Here is a 12,933-nt window from a genome sequence, read left to right as displayed (position 1 = left end):
TATAGAACATAACATTCCAGCAGAATTTAAAAAAAATTACTACTGGGTTCTGAGAGAATAAATCTGTAAAAAAAAAAAAAAAAAAAAAAAGGCATCAAAATAAAACCTTGATGTTAGCTGCTTCAAGAAGCAAGAGTCAGTTAAATGATGTGGAAAAAAAATATTTTTTGATGCAAGCATGCTAAATAATCTTATTTAGAAGTATTGAAACCCTTCAACAAGGATAAAAACACAGGTTCCTATAATCTTTTCTGTATGGCTGTGTCTTATGTAGTGCCAAAAAGAGTATCGAAGGGAAAGAGGGAAGGGTTGAACTCAGACATCATCACAATTCTTTTGCAACAGTTAATATCTCCTTGATTTTTTTTTTTTAAGCAGTGCTTGCATACTTTAGTGCTACACTTCTTCGTTACTATTGAGCTAGTTTTTTGATATACAAAAGTCCACTAGGGTTTCAAGCACCAAAACTATCGTGGAGCTGAGTCTTAATCATTAAATACGCATTTGAAGCAATAGCAGATGTCTTAGGAAAAAAAAAAAGGTAGGTTTTGTGGACCTGGAGTATAACAAAAGTAACCTATAAAAACTATCATAGTTTTTCATCCTGTCCATGTAGCTTCTACTGAAGAGTTGGGGAGAATTTGCAGTAATCTACAGACAATATTGATTTTTCTGGGTTTTTTGAATACTCTAGGATACTTTTATAGAAACTTGACCTGTAACTGCAAAAATCATCATAGTCTTATCAAGATGGAAGTATATTTGGCAGAAGTCCTAGCCATGAGCCAGCTTACCCTCTGAATTGTTTTCCACATGTAGACTTTATCAATCAAGGGTTAATTGGTAGACCACTGATGATTCATACGGATTACTGTTTCTGATGTATCTTTGACATTGTCGCTATTATAATTGAAGCAGTATTTCTGGGGAAAAAGGTCCTTTGGAGTGAACCTACTAATGTCTTGTTCATTATATAAAGAAAAACACCCAAAAAACCCTCACAACCTATAACACTAAAACACTATAGTATTGTGAACACTGAACTTCCCATATAGCAATATCCTGCATACTTACCATTTGTATCTTAAGAAATTTGCAGTGAGTATTATGTACATAATTCAGTGACGTGCACATTTTTTAAAGCCAGTTTGTAATAGGTATGTAAGAACTTCAGATGATAAATGTGGAGCACAATAACCTGACCTGTTAGCCCAGTGACTGCGTAGTTAGACTAACTGTAACTTAGTTTTGCTCTTTCAATTCAGTTTTGTCAAATATCAGAAATTTGTCAAATGTGAGAAACCACAAGTTGCACTGTACATGGTACTTCATTAGAAACATGACTTTACACACTGAACAGTTACTTCAATTTTGTTTGGACAGAGAAAATAGTATTACCTAATGGCTAGAAGGTATGACGGTGAAGTTTAACATGAGTACTGTAAATAAGTAAATATTGTTTTGATTCTAAATGCAGATTGAATTAATATATTGTTTTATATCTTTGTTGTATTAAAACATATTTAAAAGTACTAAAATAAAATACTTGAAAGATTACAAATGTTTGATTTACTTTATATGTAAAATGATGGCTCACTATCTCTGTTAGCATTGTGACCATAAAAGTATACCTGAGTAATCTAGGTTTTAGAGTTGGTTTTCCCCAAAGCTCTGTTTTACTGGTGTGAAAATGTGTGCTGCATAATGCATATATCAGTGTGCGTGATGTTTTTGCCAGTTGTAAATTGTTTTGGCAAATAACTTAAATATTTTTGTTATTGAAAAGTTAGAAAATTTATTCCATCTTGTAAGATGTCAGTTAAGTATGATGAGGGCTTTCAAAGACTCTTCAGCTGAAGTAACTTTAATGCCTCTAAGTATGGTGGTGAATAGCGTTACAGTAAATCAACAGTCAGTATAAAAACTGTTGGAAAAACTGGAAGAGTAAAGTTAACTTCTGAAAACTTACATACTCTTCTAATGCGTTTGTATGTTAGGCCTGTTATTACTTTCAGTCACGGATTTCAGTCACCTGGTATGTGAAAGGATGTACACTCATTCCTATGGAGAAACTTAAAACAGTATAGCAGATATGCTGTGTGCCCTGAAGCTCTATGTTCAGAATTGTAAATGGCAATTTTGAAATATATTTTGTGACCTTAAGCCAGCTAAAACTTTCTCTAGGTAGTGTGAGCCAGGTAAACAGCGTACTGAACTGTTACAAAGTTTTTCATTTATCTCCCTCTGTATTCTAAAATCTTGATCAATCTGATAATTTAGAGAAAGAACCCTGAATATGAAGCCTTTCCTTAGCGTGATTTCTTTTTTTAATCACTTGTTAAAGACCAGATTCAAAAAGGAAAATGGATGTGGCAATACACCTTTCTCAAAAAAAAAAAAAAAATTACAGGGAAGAAGGGGAAGCAAAAGCAATAATGTTCAGTGTATCAGTTGCAGAGTACTTTGGTCTAATATTCTGGGAAGCAGTAGGTTGTGTTCTAAGCAACTTTAAACAAGTATGTTCTTTGTGTGTTGTAAATCCAGATTGGGGAACACTTCCAGGGAAAATAACCACCTGCTTCCCAGAATATGTTACAATACTGCTTAGAAATGTGAACTTTGAATAAAAAAAAAATCTTTCCCCTCCACAATAACTAGCTCTTCTCCGTGTTACTCCTACAACCACAGCTAGAAAGAGAAATAGTTGCTGCTAGCTGTAATGAGAAGAAATAAAATGGAATCTATGCAGATGGGCTTAAGTTTGGTGTTAAAATGCAGGTGAAACACCCTTCACTAGCCTACACTCTTATTTGATAGAATCTGAGGAGAATTGACTTCAGATTGTCCTCAGACCATTTTGTTCAGATTTATTTTCAAAACTGTCATAAGGAAATGAGGTACAGAACAGAAACTACTCTCCTGATTAAAATACCTTTAGTATCTGCAAACTGTTTAATTATATCATTGCATCCTATCTCTTTCTTCAGTGAACTTGTTGACTGTAAGGAAGTAGTTTATTCCTATCTATTAAATGTGCAGGTGCCAGTCTCGTTTACTGTTCATCGTTCAAAATGTATATTGGGTTGTTAATCTTGGCCTTTCATAGAGCTGTCAAAGTAGTTCATAAAGACTGGGCGTATTTTCACTAACTGAAATTGATTTCCTAAAGCATAGGTGTGAGAATAAGATGGTGTTATGAGCTCTTCCTCCAGTATGGAAATTAGTAATGCTGACAAAACATAGTTGGCGCATACTGTGTGAATCTGTTATAAGTACGTGCATGTATTTCCAACTATTTCTGGAGAAATAACTTGTGGGTGGTGTAGTAAGTAAAGGTTACAGCTATGGTCTTAAGTCTGCTGCTGTCTGTGACTCGTTTGCTTTTTTTTTTGGCACTGATCTATGACAAATTCTGATGAAATTACTGGTTCTCTGGATTGCTGAAGAGCTGCCAAATACTAAAATAATTACTGTTGCTGTCGAAACTGTACTGACGTTTGATACTAGGATAGGTACTCACTGGACTGTTCATAGTAGTCATTTGACTTGTGCAAAATATTGACAGCCAATTCAGTAACAGGTTTTTTTCTAACAGTGTCTAACAGCCTTTCTCAAAAGGCTCTTTTCAAGCTCTAATCTCTAGCATACCACAGCAAGCAAGATCAATTTGAAAGGAGATAGGGAATGCTTATTTTCAAAGAAGCATCATTCAATTTAAACATAAAAAGCAATTAACTTTTCTCCCCTCACTCTGCTAGATGAAGTCCTCAAAACCAAATCTGTCTCTTGATCACTGGTAGGTTCTCAAATACTATAATTGGAGGCAATAGCCCTAAAATGAAAGGGGCAGGGAGGAAGAGGAGACAGCAGCAGGCAACAAGGTTGTGATTCTTACTATAGCACTGAAGAAAGGTTTTTAGTAAATGTAGGGAAAAGCAATTTATTTCACAAATACTGTGAAGGAGAGCGGAGAATGAAGCTTGGGGGATTACAAAAAAATATTCAAGAGGTCACTGTGTCGCTAAGGAATCTCTCTGGTGTATGAATGGAAGCACTGAAAGGAGGTATTAAAACTGTAACCTGCAATTTTGCTGGCTTTTGTAACTTTGTTACAAGTCTCGTCACAAAGCCCCCCTCCAGAGCTTAAGTTTTTGGATTCAAATTATTTCATGATGTTAGGGTTTTGGGGGGGTTTTTTGGCAAAGCTAAGACTTCTATATCCTAATGGCACTTTTTAAAAGATTCCTCAGTTGTCTTTTTAATACTGGGGGGAGGCCCGTAATACCAACTATGTACAGAACAATAACCTGATCTGGCTGTTGTTTACACATGCATAAAAAGTTACACATCACAAAAACTACTTTGTGCATGCTTCTGCCAGAAATAAGGTGAGTAATGTTCTCCTCATCCTCCTGTGCTCCAGGGTAAGCACAAGCTGTGCTTCGTGTTATGGCGGGAAGCAGAGAAGAGTAGGTCCTGCCTGAGGAGCAGGGTTATGGCTCCAAGAGGCCTTTGGAGGCACGCTTGAATTGTTTGCACGAAGTGACAGTTTGTCCTAGAAACAAGAGCCAAAGTTATGGAGAGAGAAGGCAATAAAAACATAAAGCACTAGCTCCAGCTTCTGTAAAACCGCAAATGTTATTTTGTACCAGATCAGGCTCTGGCCAAACTAAACTGTAGTCGATGCCCAAATTAGGCCTAGATTCTTGCAGACCTTATTTTGCTTCTTGGTAGGTTTCAGTGTATCTTAGCCAGCTCTGCCTTCTCTTGCGAGATACTAACTTGACTCTGCGGGATGCCGCCTCAGTTAACGGTGCTCTGATGGATGAGACTGCACGGTGCGCTCTCCTGCTCCCCACCCCAGGATAAGACCGTACTCTAGTGTATTACAGGGGGAACTGCTTGCTGATACTTGTGTTTCTGAAGAGGAAAGCAGAGTTTGTTAGCCAAATGCTTAATGAGAGTGCCAGAAGGTGACTCAATCTGTGAGTAATAGAGGGTTGTGTTGTACTCAGCTGAAGGCTCTACCTCTGTTTCTGTGCTGCCTACTAAAAATAATCCCCCTGGCTAATGCCAAGGGGCGCAACAGCCCCTCATGTGACAATCGCAAGCCGTCAATCATGAGACTGGAAATACCTAGAAAAGCATTTGCTCTACTGCAGGCTGCATTAAATAAGCAAGAGGAGACAGGAGAGGAAGAGGGAGAGTGGTTTGCAACAGGCTCTGCTAAATGTAGGCCTTGCTGAAGGCCTCCATTCCTAAGATGACTCCTTCACAAAAGTGGCTTTTCACAAAGGTGGTCTTCTATTTAGTTGTTCTGGTTTTCTCTGAACCAGGCTGTTTCTCCAAGCTGAGGATTGCAGTAATTGAAATGCAGAGCTTTAGCAGAAGGTTGGTGCCTGCTTCTGGCCAGCTGGCGAGATGAAAGACCACTCGGGTGCCATCTCTGTCCCGGTACTGCTTCAGACTCAGATTGCCAAAGCAGGGATGGGCTGGTGTGACGGCGTAACTGAGTTACAGCAGCGCTAGTCCCACTAATGTGGTGTGCACACTCACCGGGAGTGGACTGGGGGTTTATATGCCAGAATTAACTTATTTTATTCCAGGAATAGATGCCCACAAGACAGAGTTATACCAGCAGCTAAATCCATAGTTAGGCTCCCACTCAGGAGTTAGCTCTACTATGTCCAAACGCATCTGAGTTAAATTCAAACCTGCGCTAGCTGGGGTAGTTGAGGGATGGTTCACAACTTGTGTTGTTTTCACTTTGGGTTTTCAGTGGGGAATGTAGACTGTATCATCTGATGGCTATTGATTTGCCCTTGATTTTCCACGTACTATTTATATGCACAAATCCCCTCTTCACTTTTCCTACGGCATGGGGGAACTGGCAAGGAATGATAGCACAAAAGGAAGTCACAGGATCTTCCCTACCAGCATGTGGTGTGGTGAGCACATTATCCATGAGAATACAGTAGCCTGAGCTTACCTGTGGCTACCTGGTGTACGTATTCACATTCCATCTGGGCGTTCAAAGTCCAATGACAACTAATCCAATACTAATAAATGCTACCATATCAGATGCAGGAAGAGTTTACACCTAGAGTTGCAAAAAGACTAAGCAACCCTAGAGAAACTGGCTCAGCTCTTTGACTTGATCTTAAGAAATCCCCCAAATGAGACTAAATGCATATATATTTTTCAATATCATTCTTTGTTTCAGCTCTTAAGAGGGAGCACTTGTCCCCAGTCTCCAGATGTGTAAGATGTGGGAATTTAAACCCAGTTGGATCCTGGGGCAGTAGGTGGTTGGCATGCAGATCCCTGGTATCCCAAACTCCAGTCTAACAGTGGAAGAACTGTGAGAATTCATCCTGAGACAGGTAAGAGAGATGCTGGCTTAGGAAGAAGGCTTTCTTACCTCCCTTGATAAGAAATGATGGACCTTAATGAGAGTGCACTGACAGACAAACTTATCAGTGTTTCTGAGGGCATTTATCAGAAGCAGAATAAAGGTAGTTTGGGTTCCTTAATTGAGTGCACTGACTTTCTTAAACATTTAATCTTAATGTTCAGTGAAATGTACTGTTCTTGAAAAGTTTTCTCCTTTTTAGGTCACTAGGAGGAATTTAGTGTTGTCTAAGGATTTCTGTACATTAATGTTCCCAAATGCAGGGCAGAAAGGGCTGAAGCTGACTTGGATTCACCTCCATATCTTCTTGATTCCTTTTCCTCCTTTTTTTCCCCTTCAACCACAGAAGTCTTAAAAAGCTTGTGCTGCATTATCAGTCTTCTAATCATCATCTCTGTGAATACTGTCTTGCCAGATCTGTGCTAGGCATGAACTAACTTGTCAGCTAGCTACAAACACAGGCAGGGTAACTGAGGACTAACACCCTATTTAGATATAGAAACTGAAGATGTGGTGTGGCTGACAAGACTGCCGAGTCTTCTAGGATGGACCTGTGGGGAATCTCATGGCAAAAAAACTCAGAATCCTGCTCTCTATTAGGCTGATGATCCCTTCTGGCACAAGACTTATATGTTGCAGCATCTTTTTTGCTGCTTGAGTATAGGCCAAAGGTGAAAGATTTTTGGAAGGCCTTTTCTTCTGCCAGAAGTGATTAATGGAAAGCAGCCGACCAGCAGGCCAGCTGGAGTGCCAGAATCCTGCTAAAAGAAGTATGTTTGTGCATTAAGATTAATGAGCACCGGCTTTTGTCACTTGAACATCTGTGTCGTGGTTTAACCCCAGCCGGCAACTGAGCACCACACAGCCACTTACTCATTCCCCCCTGCAGTGGGACAGGGGAGAGAATCAGAAGAGTAAAAGTGAGAAAATTCACGGGTTGAGATAAGAACAGTTTAATACTTGAAATAAAATAAAATAGTAATAATAAAGAATATACAAAGCAAGTGATGCACGAGGCAATTGCGTGCTGCCTGCCGCTCGATGCCCAGCCCGTCCCTGAGCAGCGGCCCCCCAGCCAGCTTTCCCCTGGTTTATATACTGAGCATGATGTCATATGGTATGGAATATCCCTTTGGCCGATTTGGGTCAGCTGTCCTGGCTGCGACCCCTCCCAGCTTCTTGTGCATCTCCAGCTTTCTCAGTTGGTAGAGCATGAGAAGCTGAAAAGTTTTTGATTTACTGTAAGCACTACTTAGCAACAACCAAAACATCAGTGTATTATCAACATTATTCTCATACCAAATCCAAAACACAGCACTATACCAGCTACTAGGAAGAAAATTAACTATCCCAGCTGAAACCAGGACAATCTGTATCCTGCTCAGAGGATTTCAAAGCACATTTGAAATTCATCTTCCTGGAAAATGAAAGCACTGAAGTAGTCTCAGGCATGCCAAAGATTGCAATGGGCTTAATCAGACAAACCTATTATACTGCATCTGGCTTCTCAGAGAGCTTATTTAAAACAGCTAAAGTATCTTCAAATCATAGTCTCCTATCTATAAATTATCTGAGCAGCAGGAAATCAGAACTGCAGTCAAAGAAAATAAACATGCTTCTAGTAAAACTCCCTGTTTGTGCCCGCAATGAACAGCTGACCAAAACCACAAAAAAAAAAAAAAAAAAAGATAAAAACAATGTGTGCACAATTATTCTTGGTCCCATGCATCTAGCAGTCTACATAAGCCAGCTCACAAAAACCTTAAGAGCTGCTGGCAGTGCCAGTCATAGAAGCATGGAGAAGGCGAGGCTGTGTATTGATTGGCATATTGTGTACTGCAGAGAAAATGCAGGGAGGCAGATGCATCTGAAAGCATCCACAGCATCACTTCATACTACTAACTGCAGCCTGTGTCAGAAGAAAGCTGCCAAGTATATTGAAAATGGTGCTGGAACCATAAAAGCCTGGAGACAGAATGTATCCCTCATGGGAAAGACCAGAGCTCGGCTAAGATCCCCCAGGACAGGGTGAAGTTGTACACAAGATGACCCTTGCCATATTTGCCACTTAGTGCTGTTAATCTTATGCTGTAGTACTGAACAAATGTTAACAGCCATATAATAGCACAAAGTTCAGAAGTCCATCATATCACTGAGTCAGTTGTCCTGGACTGTGTTGGTGGGTATACAGTCTGAAACTGCAGTTTTATTAATGCAAGGGTCATCTTTATTTTAGGATTTTTATTCTGGGGTTTGTTACTACTTTTTCCCAACCTGAGATACTATCAAAAAGCTTGGATTACCCTGCCCTTCCTGGCTTAAGAGAGTTTGAAAAAAAAAAAAAAAAAGAACTTCTTGTTGGGTGGAGTTCACATTTCCAAAGTGTAGATGTTTCTGTTTACTGCTGCTGGGTGAATTTTCAGTGATGGCATAACCCTGGATGATGATGTTATCAAGCTAAGGCATGTTAGGCTGCTGCTTGATGGACCGATTTCCTGTGGCCAAACAGAAGAGAGATCTCCATGTACAAGCATCTTACAATCTTTGTCATTATGTAACTTCTTTTTTAGCGTAGTGTATAATAAATTGTATATGATTATCTCCTGATCTCATTACAGCTTTCTCCTATGAATTTCTAATCTTGGCAGATGAACCTAACATATTGAAGGATGACTTTTAGGTACCTGCTGATTTAATAATACTGGAAAGGCAGGATTGCGAACACCAGCCATGAGACTTCCTGCATAGCTAAATCTCTATTACTGCTATTATTTGCAACCTTGGTACAGCATAATCTTTTTTTTTTAATCTCTGAAGGAATGAATATATCACATTTGTAGCCATATATCTAGGTTATTCTAATTAGTAGCTTTCTATTTCATTCATAAAAAATTTTGAATTTTATCCCTATTACCAGGGGAAATAGAGAGAGACTGTACTGATAAAGAAAGCATCACAGTCCAAGCCTGACTCAGAACTATTATTATTCTGGTTTGGTTGAATCTTCAAGGCTGCCTTCAAGAAGAATGGAAGTGTTGAAGTAAAGTAAGAGAATTTTGTTTAATCCTTTCCACAGGGATACCTGCGGTAACTTAAAGCAGTTTGGCAAATGGGACTGAAAACAAAAGACACATAAGAAGCCAGATTTAGCGCAAATACACAACAGAAAGGAAAGCTTCTGGTTTTGTAAACTTCTGAAATGCACTAAGATATCTAGTAACTGAAGCATCAAAAACCTTTCTACTTCTCAATTTCACAGTTCCTGTCAGACAAAAGTGTGTGGAGTCACACAAGGAGAGCCATGGATGCAGTGGAGGACTGTGATACTCCAAGCTCAGTGTCACTTAGGAAGCATTACTCAGCTGTTGATGTTCACCTTGATAATACATTTGTAGACAAGCAGTATAAACCAATATGATTTAAAATATGTTCCAATAATTTTCTAGAATGTGGGAAGTTATTCCAGTAAAAGTATTAAACTTGTTTCAAGGCAACTTTTTTTACTGCATGCATAAACTTAAAATATGTAGTGTGTACCTAAGTTTTAATCAAAATGCAGCTGGAAATGTGGAGTTTAAATGTGTATTAAAATACATTTAATTGAATTGTAGTTCTATGTTATATTCTATTTCTTAAGGTTACATTTTCTTCTTGAATCACGTGAGTTATGTGGAAGACTGGAGACTTTCCTCCTGGGTCTGAAAACATCCTTCTAGAAAACTTATCTCTACATGACAAAAATGAAGCAAAGGCTCACTTCTCTCTCTGAAAGGACTCTTTCCTTGTGATCACTCCTTATGATTAATGAGCCATGTGCTATTTCTCTATATAGATCCTAGCTAACCCCTTAATGTTTATTACTTCCTTAATCTGTTGCTGGGTTAATTGAACTGTTGGCCTGTGTCCTGCTGTGAATACCCATCAAGTGACAGAGGTCTGTTTGCATGCCAGTCATCAGTGATGTTATTTTTAAGAAATATGTATTTCGTGGGTCATTACTTGCAGGTCTTTGTTCTAAAGATTTGTCTTTGGTTCCAGTTGTAACTGACACTGATGAAGCAAGTGACATTGAATTTTTCCACAACCTGCACCTGTGAGCCCATCTGCAAACACATACCATCCATTTTCCCCAACACAGGCTTTTCAAGTCTCCACATCACAACGTCTCTGAAAGCCAGTCATTTTTAGCAATGACTGCTCATACTTAGTTTTATGTTGCATATGACATATCTAGCTAACGCAAGATAACTTTTTGAAACAACGTTAATGCCTATAGCCTTCTAGGCCACATAGACAATAATGTGGTCATTAGAATAGTTCTTGATATTTTTCCTAGGTCAATGCATACTGTCTAGGCTAGTTTTCAAAACGTATTTATATACAGGCATATATATATATATGTCTGTCTATATATATATACACGCTTTATAAAAATATATGTACTTTATAAAAAGTATTTCTTCCTGTTCCTCCATGAAAATACAAATTTGCAAAATTTGCCCTTTTTTAATCTTACAATGTACCAAGCTTTATGCTCTTTGATCATAGTCACTTATACAATAAAATTGCTTTTTCTGGGTGCTTGGGCAAAGGTTATATAAAGTATATCCTGAGTAAATGTCAATTTTCACCTTACGTTTGTGAATATTTAACCCAAAGTAGTCATGTGCATATTTAAACCAAAGCATCAGGTGTAAAAGATGGGGTCCTCTATTTTGGTTAATACCTTTAAGATGTTACCCTTGTTTTATTTATTGTTTTACTATAATGGAATCTGCAGTGAAAATGAGGAGGGACAGTGACAGGATCCAAGGATCAGCCTTCATGTGGTGCGTGCTTGTGAGTGTCCAGATTATCCATGGCAGCTTACTACCACAGGAACACCACCATTTCTCTCTACTCCCAGCTCAGAGAGATGGAGCTCTTTGTGGCTCTAATAAGGCAGCACGTCTGTATGTCCATCCTCTGCTATGCTTGAACTCTTGGATGACCTAAAATTTATCTTAACACTTCATTATTCTAGAAATTGCTCAGCATTTGTGTTATAAACACTGGGAATATATTTTAAAACAAATATGCAGCAGTGCCAGACAAATGTCTCTCCAAACCATAGTGCAGGAGAAATTTTTTAAATACCTGAATTCTAAGAATGTGGTGAATGTGTTCTCAGGGTATGAAATAGGTATGCCTAGACACATTTTCCTTCCAAACAGAAAGAAAAGGGGACAGCTAAGAAGTTGTTTAGTTTTATTTAGAATGGTGCATGATTTCTCCAGGTAGTTTGGTTGTATACAACTAATATTGCCTCTTTAGACTGTGATAGGCCACATTTATTGTACCTATCTCGTCACCTTTATATGTGGAGGACTTTTTTCTGTTTAGATTTTTAAACAATATCTTATCCGTCTTATTACGTGCTCTGTTTGTTTTACGCCTGGGTGTGCAAGTTTTTCAATGTGACATTAAAAAAAAAAGTTGTAGTTATGTAACTGTTGGAAAGCAGGACAATTTTTTTTCAACATTCACTTTGTGCTGGGCTCTACAAAAGAGGTCAATATCATTACTCCCTTTTTGCAGAAGGGCAAAGACTCTTAAAGAGAAGTGAAATTAATTGCTGCAGGTAAATCTGCAGTAAAGCCCCAATTTCTTCATTCTTGTCAACAGACACAAAACAGCCTTTGTTCCTGTCACAGTTCATTATCCCCTTGTGTTAGTACTTGTGCTTCTGTCTGTTTTGCCTTTTGTTTCTATACCCTTTTCTGTTCTTTGCTTCTCAGCATAGGAGGCATTTGGGGTTCTTACGCTCCTGAATGGTTACCTGTAGGGACTTTCTGTTCTGCTCAGAATCACAGTCAGGTTTACAATACCGAGTTAAAAGAATGTAAGAAATCTCATCCCACTTCTTCAGCTGTGGGATGAAGTATGCACTGTTGCTCCTGGGAGATGGCTTAGACCAATTACATTAAGTGCAAAGATTAAGCATGCTCCATCAATACACCCTTTGGAGAAATCAATTGCCAAATCATACCATCCTTCTGAAGGTTATAGATTGAATGGGTGAGTTTTACTAGACAGCAAAAGGGCAGTCCTGAAATACCTGTTTCAACAAGAAAAGCAGAGAGTGTTCTCAATTAGACCGTAATAAGAACTATTTCAATTGGGTAAACACCATTTTTCCCTTATAAAGCACTGAACATTTTAATCAAAACTTTTGAAAAACATTCAGGCTGACACAAATGTCTGGACTAGAACCTCTACTCTGAGCAAATAAAAAGGAATCAATGAAATAATGTATTACTAAAATATGACATTTTACTGGGGGTTGTTAGGCAAACCTAATTATGAGAATCACTATCAGCAGCTCTAATGACCTGCACTGAGCATCTGGCAACTAACTACAACATGATTGTACATATACATAGCCAAATTTCTGCAAAAGAGGAAAAATCTGCCATAGAGAGTAGATTACCCTGCAGGTCCTTTTTTTTGTGTTCTAGTATCTTCTATTCGGATGAAAATGC

This window comes from Nipponia nippon, unplaced genomic scaffold, assembly GCF_047370975.1.
Source record: "Nipponia nippon isolate SJK-2023a ecotype South Korea unplaced genomic scaffold, ASM4737097v1 scaffold_3, whole genome shotgun sequence".
NCBI lineage: Eukaryota > Metazoa > Chordata > Aves > Pelecaniformes > Threskiornithidae > Nipponia > Nipponia nippon.
Note: the sequence above shows the minus strand (reverse complement) of the source record.